The sequence below is a fragment of the Podarcis tiliguerta genome, assembly GCF_965153285.1.
Source record: "Podarcis tiliguerta genome assembly, chromosome: 12".
Classification (NCBI taxonomy): domain Eukaryota; kingdom Metazoa; phylum Chordata; class Lepidosauria; order Squamata; family Lacertidae; genus Podarcis; species Podarcis tiliguerta.
In genome coordinates this window covers 9951638-9957942 of record NC_139545.1, presented here as the reverse complement: position 1 = coordinate 9957942, position 6305 = coordinate 9951638, and the positions used below count along the sequence as shown (strand labels likewise).

Genomic DNA, 6305 nt, shown 5'->3' with positions numbered 1-6305 from the left:
GCCAAACGATTCACGGAAGCCAGCAAAACAGAATTGTGCGACAACAATGAATTCGCCCAGAGTGCTCAGTTCATTAGTGTATCCACAATACTATGCAGCATACAAATCAAATTTTTCTTCCTTTTAGTACTCAGCTACTTATTTGCATTGTACTTCTATTATTGCATTTCAGATAATCTTGAAACAATTTATCCAGCTAAAGTGCTGGTCATTGACTGTAGCTATAAAGACTTCAGTTTAAGAGCAACCTTCTAGCAAACCTTCGGCATTAGATCCATTTCAGTCCGGTTTCCGTCCTGGTTTTGGGACGGAGACGGCTCTGGTCGCCCTAACAGATGATCTCCGTAGACAACTGGATCGAGGCGGGTCAGGACTGCTGATCCTTTTAGATTTGTCACCAGCCTTTGACATGGTCGATCATGATCTTCTGGACCACCGCCTCGCAGATGTGGGGATACAGGGCATAGCCCGTAACTGGTTGTGCTCTTTTATCTCTGGTCGGGGACAGAGGGTGGCACTAGGGAGGGAAATGTCATCGCGCCACTCCTTGGTGTGTGGAGTGCCGCAGGGCGCAATTCACTCCCCAATGCTTTTTAACATCTTTATGCGCCCCCTTGCCCAGATTATCCGGAGCTTTGGGCTGGGCTGTCACCAATATGCTGATGACACTCAGCTCTATCTGCTGATGGATGGCTACACTGACTCGGCCCCGAACACACTGACCAGATGCTTGGAAGCTGTGGTTGGATGGTTTCGTGGGAGCCGATTGAAACTAAATCCTTCGAAGACAGAGGTCCTATGGCTAGGTCGGGATGGCATGGGGATGAGGGACCAACTCCCTTCTCTTGCGGGGGCCCAATTAGTGCTATTGCCTTCCGTTAAGAGTTTGGGTGTAATCCTTGACGCCTCCCTTTCCATGGAGGCGCAAGTTACAGCAACAGCCAAGGCGACATTTTTCCACCTTCGCCGCATCAAGCAGTTGGTCCCTTACCTTTCCCGCCCCGACCTGGCCACAGTGATCCATGCGACGGTCATCTCCAGGCTTGACTACTGTAATTCGCTCTACGCGGGGCTGCCCTTGAAGCTGTCCCAGAAACTCCAGCGGGTACAGAATGCTGTAGTGAGGCTCCTCACAGGATCTCTGCCATGGGAGCATATTCACCCAGTGCTTTTCCAGCTGCACTGGCTCCGGGTGGAGTACAGGGTCAGATTTAAGGTGCTGCTTTTGACTTTTAAAGCCCTTCACGGCCTAGGATCCTCGTACCTACGGGACCGCCTCTCCTGGTATGCCCCACGGAGAGCCTCAAGGTCCATAAATAACAACACCCTAGTGGTCCCGGGCCCTAAGGAAGTTAGATTGGCTTCAACCAGAGCCAGGGCCTTTTCAACTCTGGCTCCGGCCTGGTGGAACGCTCTGCAGGATCTGATTTCTTTCCGCAGAGCCTGTAAGACAGAGTTGTTCCGCCTGGCCTTTGGCTTGGAGCCAATTTGATTCCCTCCCTCTCTTTCTTTTTTCTTTTCCTTCTCCTCCTGCGATGAGGCTACATTTTAATATTTTAATGTTCCATTATTTTAATGTTGTATTTTATTTTTGTTTTTAAGTTGTAATCATTCATCTTGTTTTTATTATTGCTTGTAAGCCGCTCTGAGCCCGGCCTTGGCTGGGGAGGGCGGGGTATAAATAAAAATTATTATTATTATTATTATTATTATTAGCAAATGAGTCTGCCCAGATGTGATGATCTTCATCAGAGACTCTCTTCTGAGGTTAGGGCAGTGATCCTCAAGAGGACCTCTCCGGTTGTGGTACCTGGCATGTGAAATGCCCTCTGTCAAGCAGCTTACCTGCTGCCCATTCTGAAGTCTCTGTGGCACTCAGTGAAGTGTTTTTTTTATTTTTCCAGGCAGTTTCATCTGATTGAAGAGAAGAAGAAGAGGAGGAGTTTGGATTTGATATTCCGCCTTTCACTCCCTTTAAGGAGTCTCAAAGCGGCTAACATTCTCCTTTCCCTTCCTCCCCCACAACAAACACTCTGTGAGGTGAGTGGGGCTGAGAGACTTCAGAGAAGTGTGACTGGCCCAAGGTCACCCAGCAGCTGTATGTGGAGGAGCAGAGACGCGAACCCAGTTCACTAGATTACGAGACTATCGCTCTTAACCACTACACCACACTGGCTGGTTTTAACTGGTGTTTTATGGTTTAGTCAACTCACTGTTTTTTTTTCCATGCTTCCCCCCTTTTAATTGCACACTCCCCTGGAAGCATATTCTGATGGGCAGCACATTACCCCCCCACCCCAAAATAAAGGATATTATTGTGTCCTTGAAAATAGTGCTAAGAATTCTCCGAGAGTGTAAGAGCAGAGTTAATCTCACACAGCTGTCTCTCGAAATAAAATGGCTAATTGTCCAAAGCAAGCTATGACCTAGGGAAATAATGAGTAAGAAAAATCTGATTTGAAACGTGGCATCAATCAGGGCCTCAGATTTTGCTGCCAACGATGTACTTAGGGGTCTTCGAGTCATCTTTTCCCTACGCAGCTGAAAAGGAGGCTATTGTCTCTCATGCCTTAACCAGAATATCGCTCCCTTGATCGCTGAACTTTTGCCTGAGTGCCTCTCTCTTTCGTAATGAAACGGGGCCACCCAAATATGAGGCAATTGTTTCTATACTCCCTGGAGAAATTCCTAGCTGTGCCGAAGTACAGAAGTCTGCAAATTAAAAGGGAGTGGGGAAAAGAATCCTTTTGTTGTTGTTGTTCAAGACACACACACACACACACTGCCTGACAAGAACATAGTTTACAGAAGCCTGATGGCAACTGAGCCAAGCTCAAGGGCTGTGTTCCTTCTTGATTAGTCCATGGACAAAATAAAAGTACATAGCCACCCGACACTCTCCTGTGTGCATAAAAGGCCTTTGCACACACAACTGGGCACCAGCGTTCCAGATTCTCCCTCCGACCCACCTACGCCAGCTGATATACATCCTCCCGATGGAAGCATGCAGATGGGGACAGGTAGGTTTCTATGGATATTTTCTGTAATAGTGGAACTGGGGGTATTAACTATGTATGTGTGAATAGTTATTGTCTCACCTTTATTCTTATAGATATATCCCTGCTTTAAGCCATTTACATACTGTCTTCTCCTGTCTATCATTTACTACAAAGGTTTGCCTTAATTATGCATTCTCAACTTAATTTTAATTTTTCCTTATTCTACTTGTTAATTCAGTGCAATTCTGTTACAATTGATTTTGACAGCTTGATGACTAAGCTTTTTAGTGACGAAATGTCGGATTACCAGAACAGCGTCCAAGCACTGAACTGCTGGTATATCACAAGCGGACTCTTTATTACTGCATTTACAATTGTTCAAGATAAAATCTATTGTGGAAGGAGAAGAAATGAGCACCGAACCACTGATGACATTACAAGTGAATTCTTCATTTACTGTGTTTGCTATAGTTTAAGAGAAAACCAATTTGGAAAATAAACTACTTTTCCCATTTTTGGATGTTTATTGTTTGTTTACAGATAGTTGCCTTGGTGATATTACCTTGTGTTGATTTCAGTAATCAATTGCATCTCTACCCTGTTCATTGTTTTATAACTAACCTAGTGGCAGAAGGGAAGTCAAACCCGTGTGAACGGCAGTGGCAGCAAAAACACATGGTCACTAACAAAGCTGTTCCTACCCACTCTTCCTTCTTCAGCTCTGGCTTTCCTCCTCTCAGGGTTTTCCGGAGCACCCGACCATCATCCCTGGTGCTTGTGAATTTCTGGAGGAGAGCGGAGGATGTGGGCAGAGATCTCCAGTCTGCTCTGGTGTTCATCCAATGCTTTCCCAATGCTCCAGATGCACTCCAAGTCAAGAGGGCAAGGAATACCTGAAGCTGCTCCTAGTCCCTACCATCACAGCTGGACTCTGCTTGGTTCCTCTCTGATTATTTTTTTTAAGTGATGCTGCCCGTCAAGGGTGCTTTCAAGCCAACACAATGTACACAGCATATAGTTCACTCTTTATCGTCAAACATAACTCACAGTCGCTTCCACAGCTCTGGATATCTATGCATGCCAATCTAGCATCCAGGCAGCTATTCCCAGGTTTGCATTTTCTGGAGCAGTTGCAGCAACAGCGACCAATCCTCCTCCGCCAGTTTATGTACCTTCCCCAATGAGCTGTGTGCACACAGTTGGAGACTGTGCCCGCATGGCAATGTCCTCTGCACCTCCCTTTTCAGTCCCCTCCTGGTTCTGGGAGAAAGTGGTACAGGAAAAGATGTGGAAGCACTTGCCCGACCTGCCTCATTCTCCTCTTCTTCCGACCCATCCTATGCTGCACCCTCCTGCTCTGAAGCTTCCCCCGCCTCCAACTCTTGACTCCAGTTCCCCACAAATCACTGACCCTCGTTCCCTGCAAATCACTGACCCTCTTTCCCGAGTTAGACTCCACTGCTGCTATCACTGCTGCAAAATATGGTGGGAGGTTGATGGGGCGTTAGGATAGGTTTTTTGGGCCGGTTTTGGTCCATGGGTTCACCACCCCTGATTTAATGCAGAGATAGGGAATCTGTGGTCTTCTAGGTATTGATGGACTACCACAACCCTCATCTTAGACCACTTGCTATGCTGGCTGGGGCTGATGGGCACTGAAGTCCAACATTTGGAGTGGTACAAACTCCACCTCCTAGTGTATACTCTTTTTATTACTCTGATTTTCATTATCTTGTGGTGTCCTTTCCAATAATGCCAAATGTTATTTTGGCAATTTCTATTTTCCTTTAGAAAGCTCAAAAAAGAAACATGGAAGATGGAATAGAAATGACTTGATCAAGGCCCTGAAAGCTTATCAGTGGCAGCCAGGGGTGGGAAGGTGTGTCATGAGATTAAAATCTCTTCCTATGCACTATACAGGGATGTTGCAGTTCTAGAACTAGACCCCCGCCCTTTCTCCACGATGAAACTCTATTATGTTCCAATTTTAAGCCAATGACCATGTAATGCTATAGAGCAAAGGAGATGGTACTGAAGGGGGGTGGGGAAGTGCCCTTTGTCCTTTCCCCATTCTTCAAATTCCCAATTCTGAAAAGAAGCATTCCTCTTAAGGGGTGGAGATACACTGCAACATTGTGTTGCTGGTCCCACTTGTTTTCCTATATTTCTTACACATTTCAGAACATGATACTACACGCAGTAGCAGTTAATGTTCTAGCACAGTTTGGGCGTGTGCAGAACGAACAGGTTTAGTATGACTTTCTGGTTAGAAATACATATTGTTGGGAGTCATTTTAGTTAAACCCAATACCTTAGCAAGGTAGTAATAATGTTCTTTGCCAGAGTATCTAGTCAGCTCAGAAATTGACTCAAGATTTTATATCTTGTGCCTACAGCAAACAGATTTTAAATCATACCACAATCCTGATTTTAAAAGATATGCTTGATAGCGTCTTAATAAATGGTAGAAAAAGCACAGAAATGAAACAGCATTTTGACTAGACTTTTAAAAAATACTGCAAATGTATTCTCCTGCAACATTATTTTGCCATGTTTATGTGTTTATAGCAAAAGTGAAATAGGTAAGATGTTCAGGCTAATGAACATACATTTACTGGTCTCTAGCTCCCTGAACAAGTTCAGCATAATGTGTAAAAGCACTTACAATCTAATCATACAGGCATAGGCTCTCTCCGAATAAAAGCCTTTGCATATTTCAAGAGTCCAGGATAGTGTGCACGGTCTATGGATAAACATTATGTTGAATGCATTTAGGATGGGGCTTATGCTTATTGGATTCCAAACAATCTGTTTGGGCTGAAGATCACCCAAATAGCCAATAGTTACGTACATTGTTTTGCGTGGCAAACCGCTTTGTGGCATTTTTTGCAAAGGACAGTTTATACATTTCTTAATAAATAAAAAAATATTCTGTGAATCTGACATTTACAATGAGCTTTCCAAAAAATGACATCCATTTCAGATGAACCAAATATTTTGTAGGTGACCTTTTAGAGCTTTTTGCAGTCTGCTGGGGTTTGAATCATCCTCAATAATCTAATGTATTCCACGCTCCTGACTTCCTGACTACTGATTCAATCTCTAGGGCACTTAAAAAAAAAAAAAAGCAGTCCCAATACTGTATATGCAGGTCCCACTATGCGAACATAATCCGTTCCTGATAAATGGTTTGTAAGTCGAGTTTTTGCATAGCAAGCCAACAATTTCCAAAAAACGTTCCCAAAATCCCAAAGCATTCCCGTGAAAAGTTAACCCCCAAATGTATGTCTCTCTTACTACACTACT

The 6305-nt window shown here is 44.4% G+C and overlaps 1 long non-coding RNA gene across 1 annotated transcript; it reads left to right on the top strand.

The window, feature by feature from the left end:
• Positions 1 to 603: 603 nt before the first annotated feature.
• Positions 604 to 5937, top strand: LOC310661219. The gene is made up of 2 exons (XR_014503840.1): positions 604 to 3173; positions 3267 to 5937. It is a non-coding gene; the product is annotated as an uncharacterized lncRNA (long non-coding RNA).
• The last annotated feature ends 368 nt before the right edge of the window (positions 5938 to 6305 follow it).